This window comes from Triticum dicoccoides, chromosome 1B (assembly GCF_002162155.2).
Source record: "Triticum dicoccoides isolate Atlit2015 ecotype Zavitan chromosome 1B, WEW_v2.0, whole genome shotgun sequence".
Lineage (NCBI taxonomy): Eukaryota > Viridiplantae > Streptophyta > Magnoliopsida > Poales > Poaceae > Triticum > Triticum dicoccoides.
The window spans coordinates 592,758,450-592,768,429 of record NC_041381.1 but is presented as its reverse complement, the minus strand read 5'-3'; the positions used below and the strand labels follow the sequence as shown (position 1 = coordinate 592,768,429).

General features: G+C 44.0%; 1 pseudogene; it reads right to left on the bottom strand.

Moving 5' to 3' along the window:
- Nucleotides 1-474: 474 nt before the first annotated feature.
- Nucleotides 475-3,297, bottom strand: LOC119350662 (annotated as a pseudogene).
- Between the last annotated feature and the right edge of the window lie 6,683 nt (nucleotides 3,298-9,980).

Genomic DNA, 9,980 nt, shown 5'->3' with positions numbered 1-9,980 from the left:
TTAGGAATTTCTGAAACTGCTATTGGGCTGGCCCAAAATAGAAAAAATTCCAGCACAATCACTAGCTCAAGTGGGATGTTGCGAATGCTCTCGCATAATCGGGGCCTCCCAATCCACAATTCCAGTTGCTCCTACTTCAACAGACTATTTTTTTACCTCTTTAGGAGACTTTTTTTTACCATGCCCGTGGGGATTCGTGCCACATTTTTCACTAAGATGCTTCAGTTTTTATTTCTTTTTTTTGAAGGGAATAGCAGGAGCTCTGCTTTTGCATTATAGTAGAAGAGAGGAAAAACAAACAGTACAAGATCCTTCTAGGATAGGCCCCTCGATAGGAGAGAAACTGCTCAAAAACACTCGATGTTACTCACAGGGTAGGCTTTATGCAATAACCTGACCCTGACCATTCACCTCATAGTATAATTTTACATCATCTCTAATTAAATCAGCCAACATGAACACAATCAATTCCTTCTATTGAAAGATCCTCCTGTTGCGTTCCTTCCACAGGTGCCATGCAATGTAGGCTGCCAACGTGATATCCTCCTGCACCTTGCTCACCGGACCGCGTCGGGAGCATAGTCTTCTCCACCAATCTGTGATCGAGCTAGCCGAAGACGCAATATGCCACATCCTGCTGTTAGATCCCTGGAAGTGGAACCATATCTCCTTTGCAAAAGAACACCCCGGCGTCAAATGCTCTGCTGATTCGGGCTCTTGATCACACAACTTGCACCGATCATTATGCGGCCAATTCCGCGCTATTAGTCTATCGGCCGTCCAAGTCCTGTTCTGCAGGAGCAACCAAAGGTAAAATTTGACCTTCCCCTCCATCTTGCATCTCCATATTCTCTCAAGATCCGGCTGCTCGATCCTGGCCGCAAACTGGATACCATACGTAGAGCTCACAGAGTAGGAGCCGTTTGCTGTGAGTGACCCGCTGATCACATCCTTTGCTTCTGAAGGGCTCACCAGCTGAACCTCCTCCCAAGTTCTGACAAATTGCGCTAGCTGCTCCTCGTTGTTCATTCTTTGCAGCCCTTGCATCCATCCGTCGTTTGTCAAAGCTTCTTTGACAGTAATTTTCTTGAAACGCGCCAACTTGAAAATCTCCGGTGCAATCATATAAGGGGCCTTCCCATGCATCCATCTATCCATCCAGAACAGCGCAAGCCAACCATTACCCAACTGAATAGAGGAGAAGCTCGAGAACAACTGTCTATCAATGGCGTCACATGGGGTAGGAGATCCTTTCCACGGTCGATCGACGTCAAACCATCTGAACCATTCCCATCTAAAGCGCAAGGCCCGCCTGAAATATTCGATGTTCTTGATACCTAACCCACCAACAGTCTTGGGGGAGTAGGCCCGCTTCCAGTTTACAAGACACTTGCCTCCAGTTGCTCTTCAATTTCCCATAGGAAATTTCTACTGAGCTTGTCCACCTCTGTAATGAACCATTTATCCAGTTGGAAAGCTGTTAAGAAGTAAAAGGCAGAGCTAGTAACCACTGAGTTGATGTAAACCAGCCTCCCCATCCTGTTCAGCAATTTGCCTTTCCTAGGCGAGAGCTTTCCCGCCATCTTATCCAGCATCGGCTGCACCTCGGCCCTCCTGGGCTTCCTGACACCTAGAGGCAGTCCCAGATATGTACATGTGAGAGCCCCTTGCGTCCCACCAAAAACAGCCAGCATGGGTTCCAGTTCAATTCCATGACAGGCAATGGGATACGCCACCGTTTTGCTGATATTAGTGGACAGACTAGAAGCATTACCGAAGATCTTGAGAATGGCTTGAACAACAAGGAAATCATCCATGGAGGGCTTGATGAATAGAGCCGCGTCATCAGCGTAGAAACTGGATCGGAAGCGGGCAATCCGAGATCTCAACGGTGATAGGATATTTCGCTCTGCAACCATCGATAGGATCCACCACAATGGTTCCATGGTAATGATGAATATCAACGAGGACAAAGGGTCACCCTGTCGAAGCCATCGCAAGTGAACAAAAGGTAAGTCGGTATCCCGTTTAAAAGCACCATTGATGATGTGGAGGACAAAATCAGTGAAATCATGTTAAGCCATCTCTGACCAAACCCCATCGCCTCTAGGACCTCCATCAGGTATCCCCAACTTACCAAATCAAGAGCCTTGGCGACGTCAAGCTTCAGGAACACCAAGGACGAATTTGTGGAATGAGCAGCCTTGATCACGTTTTTGACGTACATGAAGTTGTCTTGAATAGCCCTTCCTCTTATGAAGGCGCTCTGATTATTTGTGACAAGCCCCTTGATCTTAGGAACCAGCCGGGAAGCCAACATCTTGCTAACAATTTTTGGAACACTGTGCATTAGACTCACCAGCCTAAAGTCACCTGCCTCCTGAGCATCGTCCTTCTTGGGCAGCAGCACTATATTTGCCGTATTTAGCACCTTCCAGTTGTGTCCATGGAGTGAGTGAACACAATTCACCGCGGCAAGGAGGTCCTCCTTAATCAGCTACCAACAATGCTTGAAAAACATGCCCGTGAACACGTCTGGCCATGGTGCCTTCTCACCGTGTATCTCAGTAACAGCCGCGTGCAGCTCCTTCTTGGTGAAGGGGTCGTCTAAGTGCCGTAGATCTCACCTTGGCATTCCCATGGCCTCCTAATTCAGTTTTGTGGTCCTCAAGAAAGGTGTGCCCATAATGCCTTTGAATCTATCGAACAGGATCTAAGCCTTCCCCTCGTGATCAGTCACCATTCCGTCCCTTCCGTTCAACCTTGGCATATGATTCTGGCGGCGCCTTCTACTAGCTCTGATTTGAAAAACCTAGTGTTTGCATCTCCTTCTCTTATCTTAGCAATCCTCGATTTCTGCCTCCATTTAGCTCTCTCGATAGCCGCTAGACCCAATAGCTTGGCTTTCAGCAGAGCACGCATCCTCCTCTCCTCAGCGGACAGATCCCTTTCCTCTTGCGCTAGATCAAGCCTGAAGATCACTTCACTCGCCAAGCTCGACATGAAACTGGCCCATCGCACCTTTTTCTTGTTCCATAGACGCAGAGCCTGCGTGGTTCTGGATAGCTTGATGTGCAAGACCCGAATAGGGTCATTAGATTTCACCTCTCTATTCCATGCCACTTGAACCACCCCCTGAAAATCAGTGCACTTAAGCCAATGGTTCTCAAAGCAGAAGGCCTTATAATACGAGCACTCCATCTTCTTCAGCACGATGGGGCAGTGATCAGAAATATTAGTGGAGGCTGGCGACATCTGATATTGAGGGAAACTGGCCTCCCAGTCATTTGTCACCATGATTCTATCAATCTTCGTGTGAGTAACATTCCCCGTTCATTTGACCATGTGAATCTCCTTCCCAACAACGGGAAATCAATCAGCTCCATCTCCTCAACGGCAGCCCTAAACCACCCCATCATTCTCAAGTTTAAATTGTTAATGCTCTTATCACTTGCCCTGCTGATCAAATTAAAATCTCCAAGGATCATCCACCGCGGCAGCATTTGCAACTTGATCCTCTGCAATTCATCAATGAACTGGATCTTCTCCTCTTCCAATTGTGGTCCATAAACGCTGGAGATGGACCAACACTACCCATTGGCTCCGCATCTGGTCGTTCCCGAGACTGAAAAGTCCCCAGCTGCAGATGGATCACTTGTGATCTCAAAATCCTCATTGCAAGCAATGAGCACACCTTCCCTGGAGCCATTCGCTGGGAGGGAGATGAAATTTCACCTTGTCCATAGTCGACATACCCACCGTTGGGTTGGACGCTAGCCTGCCGCTGCTTCGCTTCACGGCGACCCCCCGCCGGGCTAGCCCCCAAGCCGTCGCCGGGCATCGGGGTGGGGAGGAGAGGAGCGGGGAGGGGGGATACACAACTAATGAGAAACCGGTTCAACGGGTCAGCCTGCTCTTCATTCTGCGCTCTAGCCCCAGCCTTGTCACCATCCTCACTATATACTCTCATATACATAGCATGTTAATGTCAGGTATGTTACATATGTGTGTGTCACCATCGACATTGTGCAGTGCAACAACCCATCTACTCTCTCATTCAACAAACATACATTACAAAAAAAAATACACTTCCGTGATGATACGTGTTTGTCACAGTAGGTCGCGTTTTTTGTCATGCATGTACATCCATGACAAATTTATGACAGAATCAAGATAGTCATACCTGTGCTGTCGTAGAAGTGTTCCATGACATTACCAAAATTATCATCACGGAAGTGTCCACTTCCATGACGATAAATCGCGCGTCACAAAAGTTCTTTCGTCAAGGGTGACCGACATGTTGCATCCACCGTAACGGAACACCGTTAAGCTATCGGGTCGGATTTTGGATCCGATAACCCGTTAACAGCCCCGACCAATGGGAAATTTCCATGCGTAAAATTCTGATTGGCCGAAGGGAACACCTATCAGCTCGTCAGTGGGCCAGATGTCGCCAGTCCGTTGGAGGAGACATTGCTGGGGAACGTAGTAATTTAAAAAATTTCCTACGCACATGCAAGATCATGGTGATGCATAGCAACGAGAGGGGAGAGTGTTGTCCACGTACCCTCGTAGATCGTAAGCGGAAGCGTTATGATAACACGGTTGATGTAGTCGTACGTCTTCACGATCCGACCGATCCAAGCACCGAACGTACAGCACCTCTGAGTTTAGCACATGTTCAGCTCGATGACAATCCCCGAACTCCGATCCAGCAGGGTTTCGGGGATGAGTTCTGTCAGCACGACGGCGTGGTGATGATGACGATGTTCTACCGATGCAGGGCTTCGCCTAAGCACCGCAACGATATGACCGAGGTGGAATATGGTGGAGGGGGGCACCGCACACGGCTAAGGAACGATCACGAAGATCAACTTGTGTGTTATGGGGTGCCCCCCTGCCCCCATATATAAAGGAGCCAAGGGGAGGTGGCGGCCGGCCAAGGAGCCAAGGAGGAGTCCTACTCCCACCGGGAGTAGGATTCCCCCCCTTCCAAGCAATAGGAGTAGGAGTCAAGGAAAGGGGGAAGAGAAGTGAAGGAAGGAGGGGGCGCAGCCCCTCCCCCTAGTCCAATTAGGACTAGGCCTTGGGGGGGCGCCCAACCTCTCCTCTCTCTTTCCCCTAAAGCCCAATAAGGCCCATATACTCCCCGACGAATTCCCGTAACTCTCTGGTACTCCAAAAAATACCTGAATCACTCGGAACCTTTCCGAACTCCGAATATAGTCGTCCAATATATCGATCTTTACGTCTCAACCATTTCGAGACTCCTCGTCATGTCCCCGATCTCATCCGGGACTCCGTACTCCTTCGGTATATCAAAACTCATAAACTCATAATATAACTATCATCGTAACGTTAAGCGTGCGGACCCTACGTGTTCGAGAACTATGTAGACATGACCTAGAACTATTCTCGGTCAATAACCAATAGCGGAACCTGGATGCTCATATTGGATCCCACATATTCTACGAAGATCTTTATCGGTCAAACCGCATAACAACATACGTTGTTCCCCTTGTCACTGGTATGTTACTTCCCTGAGATTCGATCGTCGGTATCCAATACCTAGTTCAATCTCATTACCGGCAAGTCTCTTTACTCGTTTCGTAATACATCATCTGCAACTAACTCATTAGTCACATTGCTTGCAAGGCTTATAGTGATGTGCATTACCGAGAGGGCCCAGAGATACCTCTCCGACAATCGGAGTGACAAATCCTAATCTCGAAATACGCCAACCCAACATGTACCTTCGGAGACACCTGTAGAGCTCCCTTATAATCACCCAGTTACGTTGTGACGTTTGGTAGCACACAAAGTGTTCCTCCGGTAAACGGGAGTTGCATAATCTCATAGTCATAGGAACATGTATAAGTCATGAAGAAAGCAATAGCAACATACTAAACGATCAAGTGCTAAGCTAACGGAATGGGTCAAGTCAATCACATCATTCTCCCAATGATGTGATCTCGTTAATCAAATGACAACTCTTTTGTCCATGGCTAGGAAACATAACCATCTTTGATAAACGAGCTAGTCAAGTAGAGGCATACTAGTGACACTATGTTTGTCTATGTATTCACACATGTATTATGTTTTCGTTTAATACAATTCTAGCATGAATAATAAACATTTATCATGATATAAGGAAATAAATAATAACTTTATTATTGCCTCTAGGGCATATTTCCTTCAGTCTCCCACTTGCACTAGAGTCAATAATCTAGTTGACATCATCAAGTGATTTAACACCAATATTCATATATGTATATGATTAACATCCATAGTTCACATCGTCATGTGATCAACACCCAAAGGGTTTACTAGAGTCAATAATCTAGTTCACATCTCTATGTGATTAACACCCAAAGAGTACTAAGGTATGATCATGTTTTGCTCGTGAGAGAAGTTTAGTCTACGGGTCTGTCACATTCAGAGTCGTATGTATTTTGCAAATATTCTATGTCTACAATGCTCTGCATGGAGCCACTCTAGCTAATTGCTCCCACTTTCAATATGTATCCAGATTGAGACTTAGAGTCATCTGGATCGGTGTAAAAGCTTGCACCGATGTAACTTTTTACGACGGGCTCTTTTATCACCTCCATAATCGAGAAGTATTTCCTTGGTCCTCACTAAGGATATTCTTGACCACTGTCCAGTGATCTACTATTAGATCAAAATTGTATTCCTTTGCCAAACACAGAGCAAGGTATACAATAGGTCTGGTTCACAGCATAGCATACTTTATAGAACCTATGACTGAGGCATAGGGAATGAATTTTCATTCTCTTTCTATTTTCTGCCATAGTCGGGTTTTGAGTCTTACTCAACTTCACACCTTGCAACACAGGCAAGAACTCTTTCTTTGACTGTTCCATTTTGAACTACTTCAAAAAAATTATCAAGGTATGTACTTATTGAAAAACTTATCAAGCGTCTTGATCTATCTATATAGATTTTGATGCTCAATGTGTAAGCAGCTTCACCGAGGTCTTTCTTTGAAAAACTTCTTTCAAACACTCCTTTATGATTTCCAGAAAATTCTACATCATTTCCAATTAATAATATGTCATTCACATATACTTATCAGAAATGCTGTAGTGCTCCCACTCACTTTCTTGTAAATACAGGTCTTTCCAAAAGTCCGTATAAAACCATATGCTTTGATCAACTCATCAAAGCGTATATTCCAACTCCGAGATGCTTGCACCAGTCCATTGATGGATTGATGGAGCTTGCACACTTTGTTAGCATCTTTAGGATTGACAAAAACTTTCTGGTTGCATCATATACAACTCTTCTTTAATAAATCCATTAAGGAATGCAGTTTTGACATTCATTTGCCAGATTTCATAAAATGTGGCAATTGCTAACATGATTCAGACAGACTTAAGCTTCGATACGAGTGAGAAAATCTCATCGTATTCAACACCTTGAACTTGTTGAAAACCTTTCGCAACAAGTCGAGCTTAGTAGATAGTAACACTACTATCAGTGTCTTCCTCTTGAAGATCCATTTATTTAACATGGCTTGCTGATCATCGAGCAAGTCAATCAAAGTCCATACTTTGTTCTCATACATGGATCATATCTCAGATTTTATGGCCTCAAGCCATTTCGTGGAATCTGGGCTCATCATCGCTTCCTCATAGTTCATAGGTTCATCATGGTCTAGTAACATGACTTCCAGAACATGATTACCGTACCACTCTGGTGCGGATCTTACTCTGGAAGACATACGAGGTTTGGTAGCAACTTGATCTGAAGTTTCATGATCATGATCATTAACTTCCTCACTAATTGGTGTAGGAATCACTAGAACTGATTTATGTGATGAACTACTTTCCAATAAGGGAGAAGGTACAATTAGCTCATCAAGTTCTACTTTCCTCCCACTCACTTCTTTCGAGAGAAACTTCTTCTCTAGAAAGGATCCATCTTAGCAACGAATAACTTGCCTTCGGATCTGTGATAGAAGGTGTACCCAATAGTTACCTTTGGGTATTCTATGAAGACACACTTCTCCGATTTGGGTTCGAGCTTATCAGGTTGAAAACCTTTTTCATATAAGCATCGCAACTCCAAGCTTTAAGAAACGACAGCTTAGGTTTACTGCTAAACCATAGTTCATATGGTGTCGTCTCAACGGATTTAGATGTTGCTCTATTAAACGTGAATGCAGCTGTCTCTAATGCATAACCCCAAAACGATAGTGGTAAACCGATAAGAGACATCATAGATCGCACCATATCTAGTAAAGTACGACTACGACGTTCGGACACACCATTACATTGTGGTGTTCCAGATGGCGTGAGTTGCGAAACTATTTCACATTGTTTCAAATGAAGACCAAACTCATAACTCAAATATTCGTCTCCATGATCAGATCGTAGAAACTTTATTTTTCTTGTTACGATGATTTTTCCACTTCACTCTGAAATTCTTTGAACTTTTCAACTATTTCAGACTTATGTTTCATCAAGTAGATATACCCATATCTGCTCAAATCATCTGTGAAGGTTAGAAAATAACGATACTTGCCACGAGCCTTAACACTCATCGGATCACATACATCGGTATGTATCATTTCCAATAAGTCAGTAGCTCGTTCCATTGTTCCGGAGAACGGAGTTTTAGTCATCTTGCCCAAAAGGCACGGTTCACAAGCATCAAATGATTCATAACCAAGTGATTTCGAAAATCCATCTTTATGGAGTTTCTTCATGTGCTTTACACCGATATGACCCAAACGGCAGTGCCACAAATAAGTTGCACTATCATTATTAACTTTGCATCTTTTGGCATCAATATTATGAATATGTGTATCACTACGATTGAGATCCAACAAACTATTTTCATTGGGTGTATGACCATCGAAGGTTTTATTCATGTAAACAGAACAACAATTATTCTTTGACTTTAAATGAGTAACTGTATCGCAATAAACATGATCAAATCATATTCATGTTCAACACAAATGCCAAATAACATTTATTTAGGTTTAACACTAATCCCGAAAGTATAGGGAGTGTGCGATGATGATCATATCAATCTTGGAACCACTTCCAACACACATCGTCTATAAACACTAGTAAGGTACACATCAATAACCTGTATCTCAAATATACCCTTGTTCAGTTTGCCATCCTTCTTATCCACCAAATATTCAGGGTATTTCCGTTTCCAGTGACCATTTCCTTTGAAGTGTAAGCACTCAGTTTCAGGCTTTGGTTCAGCTTTGGGCTTCTTCGTGGGAGTGACAACTTGCTTGTCATTCTAGTTGAAGTTCCCTTTCTTTCCCTTTGCCCTTTACTTGAAACTAGTGATCTTGTCAACCATCAACACTTGATGCTCTTTCTTGATTTCTACCTTCGTCGATTTCAACATCACGAAGAGCTCGGGAATCGTTTTCGTCATCCCTTGCATACTATAGTTCATCACAAAGTTCTACTAACTTGGTGATGGTGACTAGAGAACTCTGTCAATCACTATCTTATCTGGAAGATTAACTCCCACTTGATTCAAGCGATTGTAGTACCCAGACAATCTGAGCACATGCTCAGTGGTTGAGCGATTCTCCTCCATCTTTTAGCCATAGAACTTGTTGGAGACTTCATATCTCTCAACTCGGGTATTTGCTTGAAGTATTAACTTCAACTCCTCGAACATCTCATATGGTCCATGGCGTTCAAAACGTCTTTGAAGTCCCGAATCTAAGACGTTAAGCATGGTGCACTAAACAATCAAGTAGTCATCATATTGAGCTAGCCAAACGTTCATAACGTCTGCATCTGCTCCTGCAATAGGTCTGTCACCTAGTGGTGCATTAAGGACATAATTCTTGTGTGCAGGAATGAGGATAAACCTCAGATCACGGATCCAATCGGCATCATTGCTACTAACATTTTTCAACACAATTTTCTCTAGGAACATATCAAAATAAACATATGAAAGCAACAACGCAAGCTATTGAT